At 34.2% G+C, this 25,217-nt stretch overlaps 1 pseudogene; it reads left to right on the forward strand.

The window, feature by feature from the left end:
• Nucleotides 1–1,128: 1,128 nt before the first annotated feature.
• On the forward strand, nt 1,129–1,244 carry LOC112126898 (annotated as a pseudogene).
• Nucleotides 1,245–25,217: the final 23,973 nt, after the last annotated feature.

Below are 25,217 nucleotides of genomic sequence, written 5' to 3' on the forward strand. Positions count from 1 at the left end.
ATAGTTGCCAGAAACAATTTGTTATTAGAATTGCCCTTTACAGCTATTGAATTGATATTCTCACTTCAACATAACCATGTTATATGGTAATGGTATTTGTGTCTAATTTTGCACTTGGTATGTATGTACTATGTTAAAGTATTTTTCTTCAATCCATAAGTTCCAAAATTGTGAATATTTGTTCATATTTGTTATTGGATGATTTACAAATATGTTTAGAGCAAGGCTCGTTCCACATCACTGCTATACTAGAATCGGAGTAGTTTTACATAACAAGTTAATTGATACTGAATTTTTTTAAAGTGTTTAGGCAAAAAAGTTAAACATTTCCTCATTGCAGGTTTGGTATAGCAAATTATCCTCATCTTTAAACTTGTAGGCCGTATACTCAGCGGGAGTTTTCCGTTGAAACGGGAGTGACATTCACCAGGGGATCCCATTTATTACAGCATAAACTTGATTAGTGCAGGAGTCGTAGGAAGATGGCGGAGAGAAGCAAGATGGCCGACCTGCGCACTCCCCCTTATCGGATTTACATCAAACCTGCTCCCCAGGGTCTGCAAATTACCCGTCTTTCAACAATAGCATTCTCCGAGGATAGATGAAAAAGAATAACAATAAATAATTTATTAAAAGGATATTTAAAAAAATACGTTTTGCATTTTCAAACAGGCCTGGAAAATCTTACATAGTTTCAATGTATGGATTTCAAAACAAAAAAGTTTACTATTGCAGTCTATTCGTTGAATCTCTAATTTTACAAGATACTTTTCAAGTTCCTGACTAACCGATGTTCTGTTGTCAACCCTTTCAGCAACTCAGCCAATTACTCAATTATACGAGGAGGAATCTGCTGCTTATTGGGACCTAATCCGTTTGTGATGCACAAAGCGGCCCAATTACGAGAAAATTATCATAGGTAACATGATCAAGAGATTCAACAATAGCAAGACAAGAATTGAGATTTGGCAGCAAATGCTATTTAGGAGATTTATATTAGATAATCACTAAGGACACTATTTGGACGTTGTTATATATATGTACGTTTTACGAAATGACCTGTTAAAGGGGAAGAAAGGAAGGTTTAAACATTTTTGCTGAAGACAGATATATTTTTAACTAAGCCATGAACTTGTGCTGTGGCAATACCGTAATCAATGAAGTTCTTCTGGGATGCGATTATTGCTAGTCGAAAACTATAACCATGACGTGCCGAACTTAATATGTAAATGTAATTGTAATTGCTTATTTCTCAACTATCCTTTAAATACTCGACGCCCATTTTATGCAGAAATTAAAAACATACACAAATATTAATATTAAAATAAATCGAATGGTTACAATGTATAACCACTAAATATTTACTTCCAACTTGTCAAATTTACCATCAACCTGACTATATTTACTACAGTCCACTATGCAATTCTTGCGGCATAATCAATGCTCGCATATGTTGTGGGGCAATCAGCCGTTTCATCCCCTTAAACAGCCATTATGATTTCAAACACTTTCATTATTTGAGAATGTTTCGTCCTTCTGACTAGGAAGCTTCGCGTTCGCCGTCCCAACGCTCAAGGTTGACGGTACTTCGTCATTTCTCAAAAGTTGGCCAATTGTGTCACAAAGTGTCGTGACTTAGCTGAAAGTTCAATGAAAGATCAGTGGTCATCACGATGGTAATGGTCAAAACCAAGAACATCGTTTTAAACAAAGACCCCATTTTTATTTTGCTTTCCGGAAATTAGAACGTTTGCAATTTTTGGCATAAGGCTGAAGGATGCTCGGCAAAAGACAAAAACTTCTGTAAAACAAGCAATTTAATCTTTGAAGGCCTATCCAAATGTACCTTCCTTAATGTTATAATTGAAAATGTTTATAATATTGGATTCGTTACAATATGACAATAATTTAAGTTATCTTATTTATTTATAAAACGTTTATTAATTTACATAACTTTACGTGGAAAATTGTGACCATTTATTTTCAGTCAGCAATGTATAGCATATTTATAGTAATCTATGTGTTTACAAATTAAATAAGGTAGGTTATGGTTTTTTAAAAATATATAAGGCTACAAAAACATAAATAAATTTAAAATATAATACAATGTATAAAACAAAGTTCTTTTAAGGGAGTCTCACTCAAAACCTTTAAGAAATACGTTTTTGCTTAAAACATTTATTAATCGATTCTGGTTTTGCTGCTACAAATTAAAATATTAGAAGAACTAAAAAATACTAACAAAAAGTGGCGAAAAGTTATGATGGATTGTTTTATTTTATTTCTGAGTCCGTTAAAGATTTTTACAAAAACAAATTTAGAAACATAAAAACATCGCACAAAACCGAGTAGTTTAGGTATTATTATTATTATTTTTTTTTTTTTGCTTCATTAAGTAAAAGTGTTCCTAATAATCTCAGTAGCTACCTCTGGGTATAAGTGCCATACAGTCTCCATACATTTTTACGTTTTTTCATTATTAGAAACGACAAATGGTTTTGAGAAAAAGAAAAAAAGAACGACTTAATATGCACTTTTGAAGGAAAGATATAGGAATATAAAAGGGACTTTTTAAGAACTCCCCCCCCACAATAAATCAAATTGATATAAATTGACTAAGGACTTAGGAGCACAGATTTTAATAAACTACGTACAGAATAAATTACAACTATAAAGGCAGTAATACGTTGATAAATATGTTAGAAATGAACCTTGTGCGAACCTTGTGGGGTGTCTGAGGAAGCAATAAAAGGAAAAGAGTGATGAAATTTTATTTTGCCCAAGTTTTCTATCGCCAATGTTAGAAAGAGAACTTATTGAAAGATTGCCATAGGAATCATGATCAGTCCGTTTGACTAACAGAAATGAGTGGCTAACTTAGTAGAATGCTTTCGAGAGTCAGCTTAAATGGCACCAACTTGATACTTCTGTGCGAAGGACTTGTAATCCCGGGTAAGAAAGCGGTTCGTAGTTGTAGATTTTCATCTAGGGAAGTAATTTTGTTGTTCTATTGTATCGCTTTGTACATAAGGGACTATAGTGGTATTGCAAACAATGATAAACATAGTATCCATGGGTTTTAATCTAATATAAAAAATGAGGTAGTTTAACGGTAAATCAAAATAAATGAGTTCAACATGTCCTCATCATGTCACATACGAACCAATACCACCACATGAAAAAGTAAAGCAGTATCACAATGAAAGATAACGTTACCTAATAAATGTTGAAAGCTAGGCTAGACATCGTCTACTCGCGTTGGAGAACTGCTGATAACAGATTCATTCTTTTTATGACTCGGTTGCCTAACAGTTTTTTTTTCTTTGGAATTATATTTGCATTTTTTACTCCTAAAGAAAAACATGAAGTGGTTTTATCTGATGTGCTGAACTTACGAGGTGGTGTAATGTTTCCAAAACGGACAGAGAATCCGACCGTTAGTTCTTTCGGCCTAAAATTGTGTAGAGATTTATTATTTTCACTATTAGTTAAGTTGAAAATTAAAGAGAATAGGCACTTCTGTTTAAACTTTACTTCTGGATTTGAGTTGCTCATACGATCTGGAGAAACTTAGGCCGACATTTTAAGCTTTTTGATGCTCCTGTCTTCAACGAAAAAGTTTAAACCTTCCCTTCTTCCCCCTTTATAAGGTCATTTTCTAAAACGAACAAATTACGGGCTAAAGGAGTTTTCAACACTTCTCATCCCTAAGCGCCACCCTCCTAATGAACCGTGGAGGGTGAGCATCGGGCGGATTTACGTGACAGAAAGACATTTGTTTGTTTTCCTTTTCTCTCGATTTCCAAGGCGAGCGGGGAGAAGATTTGTCTAGACGAGGATGATGTGCGAGCCGTTTTTACCGAACCTCCTCCTGAAATACGATGGCACTCTGACACGGGTTGCCTTTCAAACTTGCTCGCCCATGACACCGTTTGTATACAGAACTAAGTTTATTACTCATAATTAACCCTCTTTGGAAAAAATTAGATCCAGTTGGCTCTTTCCCTTGCTTGAAACTTGAAGATCTTTGCTTGATCAGCACTTACCATTATTAAAAAGACACAGTTTTTAAACTGACTATAGTAATATAAGTAATAAATCGAGATAATAATAATATTTGATTTGCCAACAAAACTTTTCGAAAAGAAACTAGAATAGTTTGCGAAAGTAAAATATCAAGAATCAATGAAAGCGCGGCCATGCCACATGACCAAAAGATCCCGGCCAATCTAACAGACATAAAAAATGGAACAAATGAAAAATATTTGAAACACTGACACAAATGCTGGACGATCAGGACCGTAAAGAACACCCCGGTTTTAACCATTAGCCAAATGAAACAATTAATTACTGACACCTGTGGATAGGTTATAAGCAATTAAGAACGGACCGCGACCAATATTGGACTATTTTGCGTATCAATTATTATCAATCATTATTTAGAGCTTTTTATTCAACTTTTTAGTAGATCCCATAGGTTTTATTAAGAGGTGTCGGGTGTATCCTTCAGGACATGTTCCGCAGTTTATATTTTGGCACCCTACGCTAGTCTTTTTGTATTACTCCTAGGCTAGAACATATTGACTCAGGAGACTTCACTATCCAGTTAACACTCCTATTATCATTCCATTCCTCACACTTCCTTGGTTTAGGAGTTCTGCCTGATAGTTTCTGCGACGGTTGGCTCATAAACTTTGCCTCCTGCCTCTGTCTTAGAATATAATCCCACTGGATCGAGGTCATTCAAAGGTCTCCAAGTTTATGGCCAGATCAAGCAATATCTGTCATAGGGTATCAGACAACATAAATACGCCTGCAATATCGAGGCACAGTTTTTACTGCCAAGCTTTCCTCGTCAAGAGTGTTCGTGAGTGAAAAAGTGGTTAATACTTCTAACACTGAAAACAGAAACTTTCAAAGGTAACGAAGGTGATGGCCATTTGAAGCCATATTTATCAAGTTTATGAACCTTCAGTCCATAAACAGTTCAAACAAAAAATAAATAAATAGTTTAGGGTTTTTTTTTCAATTTTAAATATGAAAATGAAACCTAAGATTGGAATTTGAAAAAGTGTAATAATGTAAAAATAATGTCCCATATCGTTTTTAGGATTAAGGGGCAATGATCATGTAGATGGGCCGTTTCTGGTCATATTTGGTCCCCCTAATTATTACCCTGTCAGATGCGTTTTGGCAAAAACCAAGGACGCTCCCACATGCAAATTGCAAAAATTAAAAAAAAAAAAACAATCAGCAGCTACACTTTCATAACGCTGTCAAGAAATGAACAAATACACAAATAATTTGTACAAGGAAAAAGCTTTAAAAAATTCGACGGACAAAATAACATGAAAAATCACCGCTGAAGACCTCGAAAAGCCGAAATGCGCCAGACAGAGCAAAACAGCGAGGATAGATGAACAATTGCAAAATACCTTACTGGTACCTACGATGGTGATATTGGATGAACATAATTGAGCACTGCGGAGGTAGGTCTTCTTAAATAAATCATGTCTATTCATTACATCAAAAGCATTAATTTCTGTACAACAGTCCGAATATTTATGTAATACCACGATTAAACTCGAAATACAGTTATATAGGATAATTATATTAAAAATGAGAGTAATACCGTAGTTAGGCACAGATTTCCGCAAGGTTAGGGTTTTATTTAAGCAGTTTATTTGGCATCTATTCATTCCGCGAATGTCGTCTCTTTTTGTCTTGAAAATGGAAATGGCATTGAAGATGTTCAGAAGAAAAAAGAAGAACGTTCAGAAACGCTTAAGAAAAATCCATTTTGAATTAACATGGATCAAGGGCGACAAGAAGCTTATCGGCTTCGAGGTGAAAAGCAGAACTCACTACCTTTAAAAGTGGTTAAATGTCAACACTAAGGTTTTCCTAGTATGTTAGTTTAGTATCGTGACCACCTTAAAGTTCAACAGTAAGGTCAGTCCATGTCACAGGGTAAATATTAAATTTCGACACCACACATTAAGCTGAAAATTGAAAATACAAAGGTTACAAATGTAAGAACAAGTAATTAAATTCAATGTAAATACTAATAGTAATCATAAAAAGACAGGTCAATTATAAATATTAATGAAGTTTTATTACATTGTTTTATTACTTTCAACGACAAACTCCACAATTTTTGAGAAGTTTCTGATCAACCATTCTCGAGCAGGATGATAGCACGATTTATTTACGGCTTATCATGATCCGTAATCCATGATTAACTGGATAAAATTTTATTGCCGAATGACGCTTTTCCTCTTGATATCATTTGCAGATGGATCGTTTATTGTGTTAAAATAGGCAGGAAATAATTTAAATTTCAAGTTATCTCTATTTCTCCATTAGCGTTAAAACCGAAATTCTTCTCTACATTAAAAGATAGTTCTTTCTGTGTGGTGATTAGTGACCGTTAGTCGATGATTATTCAGAAATCGTGAGATGCGGTCTGGTGTGATGTAGGTTTCAGAAAAACGTTTTCTTTATCGGGCCAACGTTTCGATCTTTCGTTTGATGATCGTTTCGAGATCATCTTCAGGGCCTGGGATTTACAAACATTGTTAAAATTTAAATTAATTGGACAAAGTGAATGGAACTTGAAACTTAATTGGACACACAATGGAAAAAAGTGAATTTATACAATGCAAACATTTTTTTAAATTTATTTATGTTTTTATATATTCAATCAAAGAATAAAAATATTTTGATTGAATTAAAAAAAAAATATTGTTTGCATTGTATAAATTCACTTTTTCCACATCCTACATGTTTTTGTTAAATTTAAACAATATTTGTAAATCCCAGGCCCTGAAGATGATCTCAATAAAGATAGAAACGCACTATAAAGAAAATGTTTTTCTGAAACCTAAATCAGACCAGACCGCATCTCACGATTTCTGAATAATCACAGTTCTTACTCACAGTTCGTTGTTTTCAATTATCCGGAATTCAATCATTATTAAACGCTCATCATGAAGGAATTATGAACATGTTTCTCGACATGGAAGAGTGAGCCTGCCGATCTAGATATTTTTTATGCCGCTCAATTTTGAACGTGCGCAAAACGTGAATTACAACACAACTATATATTATCAATAATTACATTAAAAAAACAGTTCTAAATTACTGATTAATTTGTATATCAAATATTAATTAGGTAAATGTTTAAAATAGGGGGTAAAACAAAATCGATTATATTATTTATGCATTTATCTCCATTTTTAATTTTACATTTTTTATTTCAAATTTTCCAACCAATTTAGATTCCTCCCTTTGGTGAAACTCTAATACCGTAATATTTAAATTTAAAGGTAAATTGTGTTTTGTTTCATTTAGATGGTCCTTAAATCTAAAACAAATTGTTCGATTTACCAAAGTGTTCTTTAACTTTCGTTATATTTTCTCTGCCGCTTTCTCTGTCCAAATATTGTTATATCACAATCATTTCAATTAAGTTTCTAAACCCGCTTTTTGTCAAGTTGTCAACCTTGTCTTTAGGTTTGTAGAGGGTCTTTCTAAGTGCACACGAACCTGTCCAATTGTTGCTTCCTTAAATTTAATTTTCTATTTTTTATTAACATCGATAAACATTTCTGATATCCATGGTTTTTAGCCAATGTTTTGTTTGTTATTCTTTTTTATAATTACAAACTATATAACCTTTATATAATTATAACCTAATTAAATATAATAACGGAGAGGTCGTCAGTATACCATATACCTTGTACAATAGTGCCGCTGGATCCGTTGACCTGGCCTAAACAGAAGGCTTCTGAAGAATTTTGATGAAATTTGAGTCAAAACTAATTCTTTCTAAAATTGCAATTTTCAGACAATTACTTTTTTTATAATATAAGACTTACTTTCATACCAGATTTCCCGTTTCTATACCTATGCTGCTAGCGCCTTATAATTTTGTTGATAAGACTACCCCCTCCCCTCTAAAGCTGCATTAATTTTGAGAAAATTGCAATTTTTAGATTCTTACCTTTACCTATAATGTAAGACCGACATTTGTACTAAATATCATATTTTTGCTTATACGGGAAGTGCCTTAAATTTTGATGATGAGACTGCACCCTCCTCCCCTAAAGTGATAGTAATTTTTGCAAAATTTAATTTTTTAGGTGCTTACTTTTTTAAAAAATATAAGACCTACCTTTGAACCAAATTTCATGTTTGTACTATACGGGAAGTGCCTTATAATTTTGATGGTGAGACTACACGCTTCCAACCTAAAGCGGCTCTAATTCTGAGAAAATGGCAATTTTCAGTTACTTGCTATATAATACCTTTATTACCAAATTACACTTTTCTAGTTTCTCGGGAAGTACTTTACTTTATAATTTTGATGATCAGTGAGTCAGTGAGTAGCAAAAATGCGAATTTTATTCAGAAATCGTGAGATGCGGTCTGGTGTGATGTAGGTATCAGAAAAACATTTTCTTTATCGTGCCAACGTTTCGTTCTGTATTGAGATCATCTTCAGGACCTGGGATTTACAAACATTGTTTACATTTAACAAATACATTTAGGATGTGGAAAAGTGAATTTATACAATGCAAAATATATTTTTTATATATTCAATCAAAGTATTTCTACTCACTCAAAGTGATTGTCTTCTGTGTAATTGTGCCATTCTTGCGTGTCGTGTTGAGAGTGCCAGTGAGATTTTGCTATTTTGTGTTTATATACGTTGGATTTTGAAGGAGTGGGGAAGAAAGTTGATATAGAAAAGACATGTTTGTATAAGGCGTCGGCTTCATTGAGGTGAAAAGGCCCTGAAGATGATCTCAATAAAGATCGAAACGTTGGCACGATAAAGAAAATGTTTTTCTGAAACCTACATCATACCAGACCGCATCTCACGATTTCTAAATAAATATCGATTAACGGTCACTAATCACCACACATTTCTAACGAACTATTCTAAATGGTATATCTATCTATGTATCTAAAATAAAACAATATTCAGTCAGTTTAGTCTCATTTTACAAATTGAATGTATAGATTGCATACCATTGATATCTTTTTAGGTTGGCTAATTATAATCGTTACTCAAATCAAAGGATCTTCAAAATGAAGAGGTTTTTGTCCTCAAAATTTGTGTAAGAGGTGATAAAAACATGTTGTCACTAAATAACATTACGCCCTTCTATATTTAGAAGGCGACTTCTTAAAATCTTTACAACTCCAGGCCCACACACAAATACAGAAGTATTATCAAACAAGAGGAGAAAATTGCGGCAGTAAAACGGGCTGAAACAAATCCGGGAATGGTACGTTATGTCATTAGGTGGCATATATAGTTACATAAAGCTGTGTGTACTTCAATGAGGAAATCTCTGTGCGATTAGGGAGTTTGAGCGATGTCGTTCGCTGTGTACATATTATCTAAATGGGTTTGTAAATCAAAGTGCTCGGATAAACCGAATGTTTACCCACCTTTCATCTGGTCCCGACAAGGAGCTCGTCGAGTTGCTCTCTTTATCTAAATAGTATTTGAACAGTAGTTAGCTAAGGAGAAACATTTAGCACCGGCCTTGATAACGGCTATCGCCGGCCTGAGGCTCAACTTATTTACGAAAGACAAAAGGCCGAAATGTGACAGACTGGCAGTCAGTTCTTAATAACCCCACCATCCAAACCCGACATTTATATATATATATACACACACACACTAAATTGTACTTCATTATCTGTTATAACAAATGTATATATATGGTTAATCCTGATCCTTGCAATTTCATATGTACTAAACATTTATAATATATTACAATTAATTAAGGTTTTTTGATTAGATAAAAAAGTCAATGGCACGCGCGGGACTAGAATCCACGATCTTCGGCTAGATACGCCGCTGCTCTACCATCCGAGCTATCATGACCTCGATCCACTCGAAAACTAACTTCCCATCTCAACCCCACCTTTTGAATTTTCCCTCCTTTTTGCCATTTTTCAAAATTAAATTGTAACATATTAATTGGTCAAGCGGACCACGAAATTAGTGAATTTAATGATTTAAAATGAAGTATACTTCACTAAAGCTCTCCGTGGCCATTTTATTTGTAGTCGAGAATCCAATCCGATTACACGACGAAAAAAAGGCAAAAAGGAGGGAAAATTCAAAAGATGGGGTTAAGATGGGAAGTTAGTGTCCGAGTGGATCGAGGTCACGATAGCTCAAGTGGTACAGGAGCGGCGTATTTAGCCGAAGATCGTGGGTTCGAGTCCCGCTCGTGCCATTGACTTTTTTATCTCAACCAAAAAACCTTAATTAATTGTAACATATTAATTGGTCAAGCGGACCACGAAATTAGTGAATTTATAATATAGACCATTATTTGGGTCATCTTCAAGGCATAAAGTGTGCTGCTATTCTCGTGGTATCATATTGGTGTTGTGTGAAATTACACCAATATGACGCCACAAGAATAGCACCATACTTTATGCCTTGAAGGTGACCCGAATAAAGCTCGAAACGTCGGCAGAAAACATGAAAAAGGAGTTTTTCTAAACTACCTCATTCTTTACCGCTCCTCACGAATCCAACGAATTATTTCGTCAAATATTGATCACTCTTACTTTCAAAGGCATAATGTGTGTTTCAAAGTAAATGACATGAGAGAGGGAGATAAAGAAAGAAGAGAGAAGGAAAGAAACAGAAATAATTAAGATAACCACGTACAACCAAATGAGGATATTATAAAGATATTTACTTTCTTGACCAGAGTTGGGGGCAAAAAGAATCTTAAAAAAGTGGTAAAAAATAGACACAAATAAATAATATTGAATGTACAGAAAAAATAGAGGTCAGTGAAAGAAAGAGTGGAAAAAGAAGGGCAGTTATAAACGTGGAGTGGCAGATAGGGGGTGAATGATATATTTAGGTAGATAGGCAGATGTATAGACAAGCAGATATTGAGATAGAGAGAAAGAAAGGCAAATATCGATAGTTGGGTAAAGTTAAAAAAAAGGAAAATGTCAGATGAAGAGGCAAATAGCAAGAGATAAGAGAGTAAAGACTTGAGAAATCTCAAGAACGTAAGACAGGGAAATCAGAGAACGAGAGAGAGAGAGAGAGAGAGAGAGAGAGAGTGAATAGAAGGAATAAGAATGATATTGAAAGAGGTAGAGTAAATTATAGAGACAAACCAACGACACAGTCATAGAGACATAATATGCTGAAAGGTAGATAGTTATAGGGAAGTAAATGTGAGAGAGAGAAAAAGAGAGAGGGTGTGAGAGAGAGAGAGAATACGAGTGAAGAGGGTACAAGTAGAACGAGAAAATATTAAACCGACTTTTTAAAAAAAATGGAACGAAAGAGAAACCAGAGGACATAGAAATTCATCAACATAAAAATTGTAATGGAAATAGAAAAAATGAAAGAGCAAGGAAAATAGAGCGTATGACAGTTAGGGAACTTACTAGCCTTAAACTATGGACCGAGGCAAGATTGTTCTCATTAATTCTGATCCGCCTATTTTCTTCCCTATGTAGAAACAGAATATTTTCTTTTATATGTCAAAAGCAACAGAATAACTGTGGAAATCTAAAGGTAGAAATTGCCTCAAACTCTAGGAGACGATGCAAAATAAAAACATGTACGACATTTCACCGAAGTAAATGCTTTCGTGTCGCAATAATGTAGAATAATAAGCAATTCCCCTCTCCAATTATAAAGTGTCAACATTATAAAAAGAGCTACTGAGCAGTTAATTTATTCAGGATTTTCCTAGCGCCTGACTGATACGAGTACTGGGCTTTGATCAACCGTACCGACTTTTTATCAAGACTATAACAGCCTTGTTGAGGGCAGATAACAAATCTGAAACGACGCCACTGTATCAGTGTAATATTCCAAATTGTTCTTTACATATAAGAAGGTTTCTTTTCTATTAATTCTCGTCTGACCGCAATTTTGAAGATTAAAAAAAATTTAATGAATGAAAGTCCTATTTGAATACTGACCTAGATGTGTTATGAGACATCTAGTTTTAAGTTTACCCTTGCTTATAAATATTAAGTTTCATTCAACGGTTAATAGCAACAAATGGAAATATCCACCTCTTAATGTAAGAGTAATACTGTTGATTCAATTAAAATAAATACACAAAATCCTTAAACATTTGGAGTGGAAAAATTGATTCGTGCTATTGACCTAATAATACTTAATTTGGCAGATTCATTTTACAGTCAAACTTTTCATTTTTCAACGTGGTAAAATATCAATTTAAAAACTATTCCATATGTGTACTTAGTCATAATTGATCGTATTATTTATATTTTTTATCTATGGCTTTGGTTAAGATAAAAAAGCTATTGTCACGAGCGGGATACGAACCGACGACCTTCGGCTCAATAGGCCGTTGCTCTAACCACTTGAACCTTATCTTGACTTCCATCCACTCGGGCACCAACTCACCGAAAATCGTTTCGATCCCGCTCGTGAAACTAGATTTTTCTTAAAGCATAATTAATGAAAATTATTCTAATTGTTCGTAATAAAAACAAAGTTTGTAAAAAAATAATAATTGTTGATAAATTTCCCTTATATTTGATTTTAAAAATTATAATGGAATGTCAAGGATATAAGTAGCATTTATTTTCATCGTTGCCGCGTTACGTTCTACTCCAGCTGTTAAACAATTAGGGAGGCTAGGGAACAAAAAGTTCATGAAGAATGTGATCAAGAGCTTGAACGAAATCATTTATGGTGTTAACTCAGGGCGTTACATATGAAAGCATAAAATAATCAGGAGATGATTATACGGAGATCATGAGATGCGGTCTGGTGTGACGTACGTTTTAGAAAAACATTTTCTTTATGGTGTCACGTTTCGATCTTTATTGAGATCATCTTCAGGGCCTGGGATTTACAAACATTGTTTAAATTTAACAAATACATGTAGGATGTTGAAAAAAATCACCTCACAAAAGTATCAGGAGGGTTAAAATGGGAAATAGAATCAATTTGATTTTTATCGTTCGTAAAATCCAACTGTCTAATCAATTAAATTCGGGTAATTCTTGTATATAAAAATAATAATATAAGTTGAAGGAAATAAATATGTTAATAATTTTTTTCCTATTATGGTATTTATTATTTGACTAAAAAGTAACACATTTCTTTCACATCGTCACAAAATAACGAACATTATGGTTATCTTGGGGATATTCAAAGGCGTTGCCGGCCGACAAGAGTGTTTTCGTGTGAAGCACGTAAACAGAAAACACAAGTAAATCCGTGTTTGTTTTTATACCTGGACGATTCGCAAAAGGGGACAAATTCACTTTCGAGTTGGATGGGATTAGCAGGACGACTTTTACAGTAGTGGGTGCCCTTTCTGGGAGAGAGAAAAAACGCCGATTGAAGGATTGCTTTAACGGCAAGTGGAGGACACTATTGTGTCGCAGGTAGCTACTGCACGGCTTTCTCCTGCCCTTTCAAGTTGGCCGGCCGACCTTAAAAGGACCTTGTCAAATTTCGGTAGCAGGGATATATTTATGATATGGGAACGTTCTCACAGTAGCCGAGGTCCAAATAACTATTTTCTTAGATAAAAAATATTTTCGGTGTCACATTCCTTGATGAAATCCTTAAATGCAGATTCATGAAATAAAATTGGTAAAAATCTCAGAAATTAATGTTTTTTTTTGCAGACACATATTTACATAATAATACATTTTATTGACTATTTTGCAAAAACCTTTCTCTAGAACATTTCAATTGACTTTTAAATTTTTTATAACTTCCTATCATTTTTGTCTCCCTATCCTTGCTGTTTTGGGCTCTAACGCGTTTTGGTTTCTTCCTATCTGTACTGCAGGGTCAGTAGCTTACTGTACAAAATACACACTTGAAGGGCTATTGAAATCAGAAAAGTCAAGACAAATTCAGATGATTTCGTTTACAAATTGAACTGATCGTATTGTTTTCATTATCAGAGTATTGTTGATAGACCCCGATTATATTTATTGGAGTGAGAATAAAGAGAGAGAGAGAGAGAGAGAGAGAGAGAGAGAGAGAGAGAGAGAGAGAGAGAGAGAGAGGAAGAAATAGAAGATTGCAGAGAGAGAAAGGCTGATGAGTGAGATTGAGGGAGAAAGAAAGAGGATGAAAGTTATAGACTGATAGATTCAGTGAAAGAGATACTGGAGAGAGAGAGAGAGAGAAACAGACAGNGAGAGAGAGAGAGAGAGAGAGAGAGAGAGAGAGAGAGAGAGAGAGAGAGAATGAATGAATATTGTTTTATATAAACGCAGAAAACAAATACTTTGAGTGAATAGAAATACTTTGATTAAATATAAAAAATATTTTTTGTATTGTCTAAATTCTCTTTTTTCCACATCCTACATGTATTTGTTAAGTTTAAACAATGTTTGTAAATCTCAGGCCCTGAAGATGATCTCAATAAAGATCGAAACGTTGGCACGATAAAGAAAATGTTTTTCTGAAACTTACATCACACCAGACAGCATCTCACGATTTCCGAAAAACCATCGATTAACCGTCACTAATCAATACACACACGTTTATATATAAAAAGCTCGCAAATTTAGATGGCAAACGACCTCTCTTACAATTAAGAAGAGAAAGAGAGAGAGGGAGTGAGGTGGAAGGGAGTGATAGATCGGTAGATAGAGAGAGAGTGTGTAATTGAGTGAGCGGTGGTAGAGGAGGGAAGTGATGGAGAGGAAGTATGAGAGAAAAAATGAGAGTAACAGGGAAGTAAGAGGGAGAAGAAAATATTAAATGAGTGATAAAAAGAGAAAAATAGAGCGGAAATCAGAAAAAGGTGGGAAATGAAAGTGAAAACAAGTACAGAGACAAGCAGATGGTAATATAGAATGTGTACTATATTCAAATTACTATACAATATTCTATACTGAATACTATATTCAAATCCATTATATTTCATGATCCGATTGACCAAATAACTTCTTTCAATTAACTACCCATCCAAAACTATTGTATATTCAAACTCAAACGTCTTTTGTTAATCTTATCAATGGAAACCAATCATCACACAGCCCATTAATGTATCAAACTGTCGTAATATTAACATGTTGCCTATTATTTTGTTAACGATTGATTAAATACAAAATCAATTTATTTTTGATTGATGATTAGATAAAAAAGAGTCTTTTTAATTAATATTTCATCCAATAAGGATGCGCTCTAACAGTAAATGTAACCTCCTTACAGTTGATCCTATAAGGGTATTGGTCCATTTTTTGTCATCATGATGGCAAAGGTTGATTTTACGCTCCCTAAACCCTAACTTTTACCATCTCTTCTTTTGTCGAGAGCGTGGGACTGGATCGCACATATATCAGGAAGGTCCCGTCCGGCCGCAGCCAATCCCTCATTCATCCGATGCTCGGTCAAGTGGGGCCGTGCGCCTTCACAATATCCACCGATGGCCATTCGAAAACGGAGAATAAAGTCGTAATTGTGCCGACTATTGCACGGGTGGATGAGCGCTTTTAACGTGCCGCGACCGCGTTAAATGTGGTTCTATGGATCGTCTTAATACCGGTGTTATAATACAAGAAAGATTTCTGACCACTTCAGGTCTGAATAGAAGTCATTTAAAAATGAAAGGGAACGTTATTTTCTTGAGTTCATTCTGTGTTCCCTTCAACAAAAAACTTACAGATCTATCCAAAGGCATACAAAAATCAAATCGTTACTTTGAGCGACTAATTGAACATGAAACAAACATCAATCCTTGAAATATCACAAGCTGTGAGATGTGTGAGATCAAGTTTCTAAGAAAATAATCTTTATATTAATTTGACAATTATATTTTTTGGCCTGTGAATCCAACGTGGTGATTATTGCTGACCATCAGTTGATTTTCCTTCCCAACCGTTAGATAAAAGGTCTTACTTTTTCGTCCCTCAGAGTCTAAAATATAATCTACATACTCCTGCCGTCTCTACTTTATTCCGAGAAGTTTCTTTTAAAGATTATGCATCTTAGTGGGTAAATTTTAGTAGAAGCGAGAAAGTACCAAACTGAGAATAAGCAGACCAAAATGATTGGAAACAACATAATTTTGCCCTTCAATTTATATTTCGCACATTTTTACCTTTGTTCATTATTTCTTATTTCTTAATAGTACTGGATATTATTTACAAAACAATATAAACTCCTAAATAAGAGTAAAATCTTAAATAGTAAAGTTGGCAGATATTTTCCCCTAATAATTCCCCCCCCCTTCGACGGCTCTTCTCACCTCAAAGAAGTCGACGCCTTACACAAAAATGTCTTTTCTATACCGACATCCTTCCCCACCCCTTCAATATCCAACGTATATAAACACAAAATAGCAAAATCTCATTGGCACTCTCGACACGACAAGCAAGAATGGCACAATTACACAGAAGACAAACACTTTGACACTGGGTAGATATACTTTGATTGAATATATAAAAAATATAGATAAATTCACTTTTCCACATCCAAAATGTAATTGTTGTATGTAAACAATGTTTGTAAATACCAGGCCCTGAAGATGATCTCAATAAAGATCGAAACGTTGGCACGATAAAGAAAATGTTTTTCTGAAGCCTACATCACACCAGACCGCATCTCACGATTTCTAAATAAATATCGATTAACGGTCACTAATCACCACACAAATTTAATTAAGTAGGCAAATTAACTTTTATTATAGTAGTTCAAGCAGCAAAGAAAATCTGGTGATTATGTTAACATATCAAGAAAATTAAGTTATTTATGAGAGGGGCGAAAAAGACGATGTGATGTTAGATAGAAGATCCGGTTAGTAGATGGCATGTGTGCCTTTGAGCAAGATGGATTGATAATGTTATCATGCTGTGAGATTGAGCAGTGAGCGGGTCAAAGAAGCCATGTATATGTTTATTGCAGATCAGGAGGGGCGGGACTCAAAGCGATCCCATCTGCCTTCAGACATACAACCACTTTGCATATGCCTCGCCCCCAAAACTACATCAACCACCCCCCACGAAGCTCTGCCCCCTGGCGTACGAGGCGTTATCTCTGTTATGCGCCAATTGAAACGGCTTTTCATCACTTTGACCTCGTCCTAAAAAAAATGTGTGAAAATCGAATCGGGGATTTTCGACTTTTCAAGCCGATAAATTAATCTAAGGGGATCAGCGGGATCATATCAGATCGTTTCATTTAGCACATCTTTAAATCAATCCCCTTATACTGCACATCAATGGCAACAGGTAATAGATTATAAAATTTTCTAGTTTTAAAATTTTGGAAATATGCTATACATACTTCTTTCTATCTTCTTCTTTCTCTCTCTCTCTCTCTCCCTCTCTCTCTCTCTCTCTCTCTCTATATATATATATATATATATATATATATATATATCACTCCTCCTCCCTCTCTCTATCTATCTTCTATCTAGCTATCTGTCTATTTCTCCCTCCTTCCCTATCCGTTTACCGGCCAAACCAAATATTTAAGGTAAACTAGGTCATATATATATTTTTCTTGAAGCTAATATGAAATTTCGTTTTAGAACTTCTAGAGACCCCTAAATATAAATTATTGTTTAAATTTAAATTTATCGGTTGTTTTCACCTCTAAATTTTTCCGATTTTTGAGAAGTCGTTATCAGAAAATCTGATTGATATAAGGCTATTATTCAAAAACGGCTAAAAGGATGTTAACGGCAATGAGTCCTTTGAAAGAAGTGGAACTTTCTTAACTACTTTCAATTAATTAATCTTTTTATGTAAGATTTTGATTGATATGAAAAAGTTAGTGTCACGAGCGCGATTCGAACCCACGACCTACGGGTTTGAATCCCGCTCGGGACACTAACTTTTTTAGTTCTATCAAGACCTTACATTAAAAGATTAATTAATTAAAAGAAGTCAACGTTAGGACCATTACAATATTTCTATAACAAAATTTACAAAATCGCAAAATTAACTTTTTTTTTAAATGGAACTAATAGTCAGATTTTAATATTTTTATAAAATTTCACTTGCCTATTTCTTTAAAACTAATTATCAACCATGAAAATCAGTTCACTGAGAAAAATGATGTTAGAGCCTTGCACTAGCTATATACGGCAGAAAATCATCGAAATTTTTCAGACATAAAATTAAATTACACCGATATTTGCAGTAGGGATTAAAGTTTTTATAACGCTAGAGTCACGAATCTAACAATAAGGTCAAATCCAAGTTTTGATCATTTTCTGACGTACTTTGGTTCCAAAGTATTTATAGTAGATGATGGGTTTTCTGCGAGTCGGTGAACTCATGTTGAACTGGCACACGTCCACTTACTGGGACTGTCTTCACATGCGGTTTTTTTTTTTTCTTATTGAAACGCGTTTCGGCATTGCGCCATCTTCAGTGAGGAAAGGAGACAGACCCAGTAAATGGCCGTGTGCTGGTTCAACATAGAGAATATTTTTATCTCGAATTAATTTAAAAATGTTATTTGGTCAATCGGACCACGAAATTTAATGAATTTAATACAGAATATTTGTTAAAATATGCAGAAAAAGCATTATTTTGTTGAAAAGTGAGAATAAGTAATTCTATAAATTCCCCAACTTTTAAAATAACAACGTGTTCATTATAAATAGTGGGGTTGAGATGGGAAGTTAGTGTCCGAGTGGATCGAGGCCACGATAACTCAAGTGGTAGAGCAGCGGCATATCTAGCCGAAGATCGTGGGTTCGAATCACGCTCGTGACACTGACTTTTTTATCTCAACTAAAAACCTTAATTAATTGAAAGATATTAATTGGTCAAGCGGACCACGGAAACTAGTGAATTATAAATAGACTTAAGGGAAGTCAATTTTCAACAACCTGGTCGTCCTCTTGTCAGTATTTTTATAACTGTTTTATTCACAACATTTTTTCTTTCTCTCTCTCACTCTCTCNTTCTGTGTAATTGTGCCATCCTTGCGTGTCGTGTTGAGAGTCGTTAAAACAGCAAAATCTCACTGGCACTCTCCACACGACAAGCAAGGATTGAAGTGAATTTATACAATGCAAAATATATTTTTTATATTCAATCAAAGTGTTTGTCTTCTGTGTAATTGTGCCATTCTTTCGTGCCGTGTTGAGAGTGCCAGTGAAGTATTGCTGTTTTATGTTTATATATGTTGGATTTGGAGGGGTGGGGAAGGAAGTCGATATAGAAAAGACATGTTTGTATAAGGCGTCGGCTTCTTTGAGGTGAAAAGGCCCTGAAAATGATCTCAATAAAGATCGAAACGTTGGCACGATAAAGAAAATGTTTTTCTGAAACCTACATCACACCGCATCTCACGATTTCTGAATAATTATAGATTAACGGTCACTAATCACCACACTTAATACATAAATAAAAGGGTCGAGGTCTATCGGGCCACGCGACAACGTTTCAAAACCCTAACCAGCCTAATTAGATACAGTTTACATTCGAAAAATTAAATTACGAAATGTTTAAATATTCATTAGACGGTTGATGAGAGGCATGTGTTGTGGGTGCAGGTGGATAAAGGTAGAAATTAGCCACTTCGCCCCGCACTGGCACGCCGTCAGCCCACACCAAGTTAATTACACCATTGAGCGAATATATTACCTCTCTTGAATTATATTATATACATAACGGCTAATCTTTTTTATTGAACACAATTCTATTTTGTAAAACCTGAGGAAATATTTTTAGACAATCTTTTTTCAGGTTAGCAATGAAAGAAACGGTAAAAATATCGACAAAATATAGTGAGAATGTGACAATTATGTTTGAAGTCATGGACAGCTTGAGCTTCTTTTAAATCAAAGAACAATTTTTTAAAACGTAGGAAACCCTGTATTTAATTTATTCTCATGTCTAACAATAAACTGTTTTCTTCCGAAAACATAATAGAATTAAGTAACAGACGATGTTTTATGTTGTTTCGTCATTCTATGATAACCATGGAACAAACCTGACTTATATGCTAACCGGAAAAAACCTTTGGTACGGAAATATTGGATTTTATCGTGACCAGAGATCAGTGAGCAAAAAATTACTTTCCAGCAAAGGCATAAAAGAACAATAGTATCACTTTCTCGATCTGGCTATCATCAAAATCAATGAAAACATATTCAGAAAACCCACACCAATAGATAACATCGTACTGGCAAATTCCAACCACCTACACGAACAAACGCACATTGTTTTTTAACACTACAGACGAATGGTATAGAAAATTTTTTTCAATTTGTATGAAGCTTGTTCATCCATCAAAAGATGTAACATATAATATTATATATATAAAGTAGGTATACAAGTTACAAAATTAATACGTACAAAAAAGGATATTAAACCATGAAAACTATATAAAAAGACGAGCAATCTGGAAAAAGTAAATCACCCAACTACCATCTTACATCGTTATATCGTTGGTTAATTACCTATCGGCTAAGCTTGATGGGGAGGTTCGATGTCTGTCTGTTATACCTTTTTTACGTCAAGTTAAACTTTTGTCTTGAAATTAAACCTTTTTAATTTCCAATTAATCCTTTTTTAAAGGTTTAAAAGAACTTAGGAGTTGATCTGAAATACAAGCATGTAAAGTTCTATGCTGTATATTTTAGAATTTTTTATATAAAATAATTGGGCTCTTAGAAAAAGTCACATTTAATTACAATTAAAAATTATATAAAATTAAATATAAAAAATTGGCTCTTTTTTAATATGAATTGTTTTAAATTTAAAATAATGTGGCTCTCAAATCCATGTGAAAATTATTTAAAATTAAAATTGAAAATTATATCAAATAAAACTTAAAAATAAAGTATTCGTCTTTTAATCTGGGAAATGTGCGAATTAAGCCTAATTATTGTATATTAAGAAAATCTCAAATTGAAAGAAGAATAATTTTATATAATTTTTAACTTTACATGTAGTTAATTTTTATGGGTCTTCTAAGAAACTAATTATTTTATATTTAATTTTTTCAGGAATTTACTTGCTTATATTTCATAAATAAGTTTTTATTGTTTTAAAGAATTTTTTTTAAAACTAAAAATGCTTAATTGAAAATAAAAAGGATTATTTGAAAGACAGAAATTGAATTATAAAGGGTTAATTGAACTAAAAAAAAGGTTAATTTGAAATGAAAAACGGTTAAATGAGAGTTTAAAATGGTTGATTTAAAGGGGTTAATTTAACGGAAAAAGCTATATCTAGATGGTACAGATGATCTGTATGCTAGGATATAATGGGTCGCAAGGTTGAGATAACAGATAATACGAAAGGAGAAGTGTGTGTTTGCTAATAGTTAGGGATGGATTATAATAATACTTACATAGAAAACCCAACATTTACCCTTAAATAAAGCAATCTTCTATTGAATGGAAAGAGATCTGAACTTTTAAGTACAAGTTCAACTTTCTTTGAGACAATAATTAACCCTAATAGTTTTAATTGGGACTGCTTGGGTTGTTAACACCAACCAATTATCCTAAAAGGCCAGGGTTTAAAGAAAAAAGCCAATCTCACTAATAAATGACAACGTGCCCAACGAAAAGCGACTAATTGGTAAAACTACCGGGATTTCGGGTCGTTGGAGGCGCCGGCCAATTTTTTATCAATTTTTTCAACGTCTTTCCAAATATGACGACATACAGATTAACACGATTTACCGCCTTAGATCCCGATCGCTGGGGAGAAAAGGCCACGGACGACTTGACTGGAAACAGATGACACTAATTTCCCAGGCGATCCGTCAAAAAGCTTCTCATTACGCAGAGGAAAAATTCAAAACTAATAGGACTGGGCTAATTAAAACTGTAAAATCTGTCTTGAAAACTTTATTTACTCGGTGAATGTAACAACGGATTTGATCCGATTTTATTTCATCACCGTTAAGCCGTAAACCCCGTTGTTGAGAGTGTTTAATCAGATTATCGCCTCTGCTTATTTAATTTCAACGGAAGACACGGCCTCCTTAAAGGAGACTGTCATAAAATATACAGTTATTATGTTTATAACCTGTTACGCAACTTGGTTTTGTAATGTATTTTTGAGTGGAAAAAGACATTGCATAAACTTCTAGATTTTACTTAATGACAAACAAGGTCAGGATGATTTCCTCCTAAGCCAATTTTCTTCACCAATGCCTCATCAATAAAGAGACAGTTTGGAACTGCATGGACTGTTCGTTTTGGCCCGACGAGTTTTGTCATATTTCCTTAGTATTTTAACTTTCACAGTACAAAGACACCGCCGCCAACAATGTACCAACTTCCCCTGAATTGCTTGCTTCTACTACAAAGGACACCGACCAAACAGAGGCTTCATCCTCACTTCCTCTTATTTGACTTTGACTTTCACCGGTAACTGTTGAAAATGGCTATCTGGCTGAAACGCACAGGGAGAACGGATGAAGGATAATCGAGAAAATGGATAAAATAATATCTAACTAAACTACATTTGTGTTGAACCGGCACACGGCCACTTACTAGGTTTCTCTATTTACGGGTTTTTTGTTTGAGTTATTCAAACGCGTTCGGCATTGCGCCATATTCAGTGAGGAACTGAGGAAATAAATGAATAAAAAAAATTAAAATTCTGTTCCTCACTGAAGATGGCGCAATGCCGAACGCGTTTGAATAAATCAAACAAAAACCCGCGAGTGGTGACAGACCCAGAAATGAGTTCACATGCTCGAAAATAAAACCCATCATCTGCTATAAACAACATTTGATGAAAAAGTACTAAGTAGGAAAGAACTCGAAAAGTTATTCTAAGCAATAGAATGGCGTATCTGTATACTAATGTAATCTTTATTTATTTAGAAATCGTGAGATGCGGTCTGGTGTGATGTAGGTTTCAGAAAAACATTTTCTTTATCGTGCCAACGTTTCGATCTTTATTGAGATCATCTTCAGGGCCTGGGATTTACAAACATTGTTTACATATTACAATTACATTTTGGATTGTAATATGTAAACAATGTTTGTAAATCCCAGGCCCTAAAGATGATCTCAATAAAGATTGAAACGTAGGCACGATAAAGAAAATGTTTTTCTGAAACCTACATCACACGATTTCTAAATAAATATCGATTAACGGTCACTAATCACCACACGTATTTTTATTTCTAATAAAGGATATAAATTATTGATGGTATCGAACTACAGTTGTAATGTAGTGATCGAGGTTGAGGTCAAGTTGGGTGTGTTTTTTAATTCAAAGACACTTCTGCCCAGCTTTTAACATTATCCTCAGGAATAAATTCGAATAAAGTCGAAAGTTTACAGAATGTCTTTGGAATAAAAATGCCCCCAACCTTGATCACATTCTAATCACAACATGAGTATAATAAAAGATATATTTATTTATAGAAATGTGTAAGAATAGTAATGTGGTAGCCGCCTGACCAGACAGGACAAAATGTAAGTAGTTGTTACTGGCTAGTGGCTAAAGGGGGTAGGCAGATTAGTCTAAATTATTCGATTATATAATTAATCAAGAACCGATCATTCCATTATTCAAATCTTTCAACCAAACTAGACCGCTTAACAGACCAACATAGAAATGATAGGCAGATCAAAATGGAGGTTAACGACGAAATCACCAAAATAAAAAAATTATTACCTAAAAATAAATTATTATATCTTAATTTTTTTAGACACTAGTAGTTAGTAATAATGTACTCTAAATTTTCTAGCATTGTATAAATTCATTTTTTTCAAATCCTACCTGTATTTGTATAATTTAAACAATTAATTAAGGTTTTTAGGTGAGATAAAAAAGTTAATGACACAAGCGGGATCGAGCGGACCACGAAATTAGTGAATTTAAACAATGTTTATAAATCCCAGGCCCTGTTGATCTCAATAAAGATCGAAAAGTTGGCACGATAAAGAAAATATTGTATTTTTCTAAAGCCACGTAACACCAGACCGCATCTCACTATCTATAAATAATCATTAACTAACGGTCACTAAACACCACACACTTTTATAATTATTTTTAGGCCAAATTTTTTTTCATTACACTATTTTAATGTGAAAGCAACATTGAAAGCAAATGAACAATTTCGTATCTGAAAATTTATGGCATGTTGATTAATTTACCATTTGTTAACATCCTGCAAAACTTTCATTGTTATGTATAAAATTAGCCTAAAGATTTTCTTGAGTTTCTTAGGCTAAGGATAGTTTATTTATATATACATGAACATACATAAACGTGAATTAGTTTTCTTCAATGTGTTCTTTTGAGCGGAAACGAAGAATTACTTTTACAGAAAAAAGCTAGTTTAATAAGGGTTCTCTGAATGGACTAACAAAGACGGTCAGTTCATTGAGAAGATTCGTAACGGATAAAAGGAAACTTGCCGATAATTCATAAGGAAATTGCCCGTAATTCTTAAATGGCGGACAATTATCTATCTCCTCGTGCCGTGAAAAAAAGATGAACGATCTTTGCGTGAATGAGGAGCAATTATCCGTGAAGTCCCATTAGGACAATTACGATTCTATGGGAGCCTGTAAACTGGGAGAAATTGTACATCTCGGTCGAGAGTTGTGTCAGTGGTACGGACGTGATTTAGCCCCGTCGAGGGCGAATTACTTGTTGAATGATGATTTGAGAGACTCACCCCGGGGGTTCCACGGCGCACCCCCGCTTCCAGGCACCTGTGCCGACTAAAACACCGCCTATTACATCCTCATAATTATCCACCGTTACGGATTTACGACCGTAAATCAACCGGGCGAACTTTGATTGATTTCTCCTTCCAGCCCGTGTTGCATCACATTTGACTCGGTAATTGACGGTTGGCGAAATATATTTCATCTCTTTGTGAGATTTATGACTTCTCACTACTCTATCTGAGGCGTGCTCTTATTTTTTCCTTGTAAATATAATTTAGTGGAGATTGAACTTACCACCTACTCCAACAGGCAGTTAGGGCATGCCCTTGTTACATTTTATCATCGAATAAATGAAGAATGAATTCATTGCAAAAATACACAGCAATGGTTTATTATGTAAATTACTAATCATATCACTCACTAGAGTACACAAATTTTTCCCCGAATTCGAATGTCAATATGTGTAAAATACAATTTTTTGAATTTTATATTAAATTAAAAATTATAAAAAGTCAGTTATTGTGGCTTTGCCCATTCCAAACTCGACTGTTGATTTTGCTGAGCTTTAAACCTTATCCTGTAGTT

This window comes from Cimex lectularius, unplaced genomic scaffold (genome assembly GCF_000648675.2).
Source record: "Cimex lectularius strain Harlan isolate CLEC.00 unplaced genomic scaffold, Clec_2.1 scaffold7, whole genome shotgun sequence".
Lineage (NCBI taxonomy): Eukaryota > Metazoa > Arthropoda > Insecta > Hemiptera > Cimicidae > Cimex > Cimex lectularius.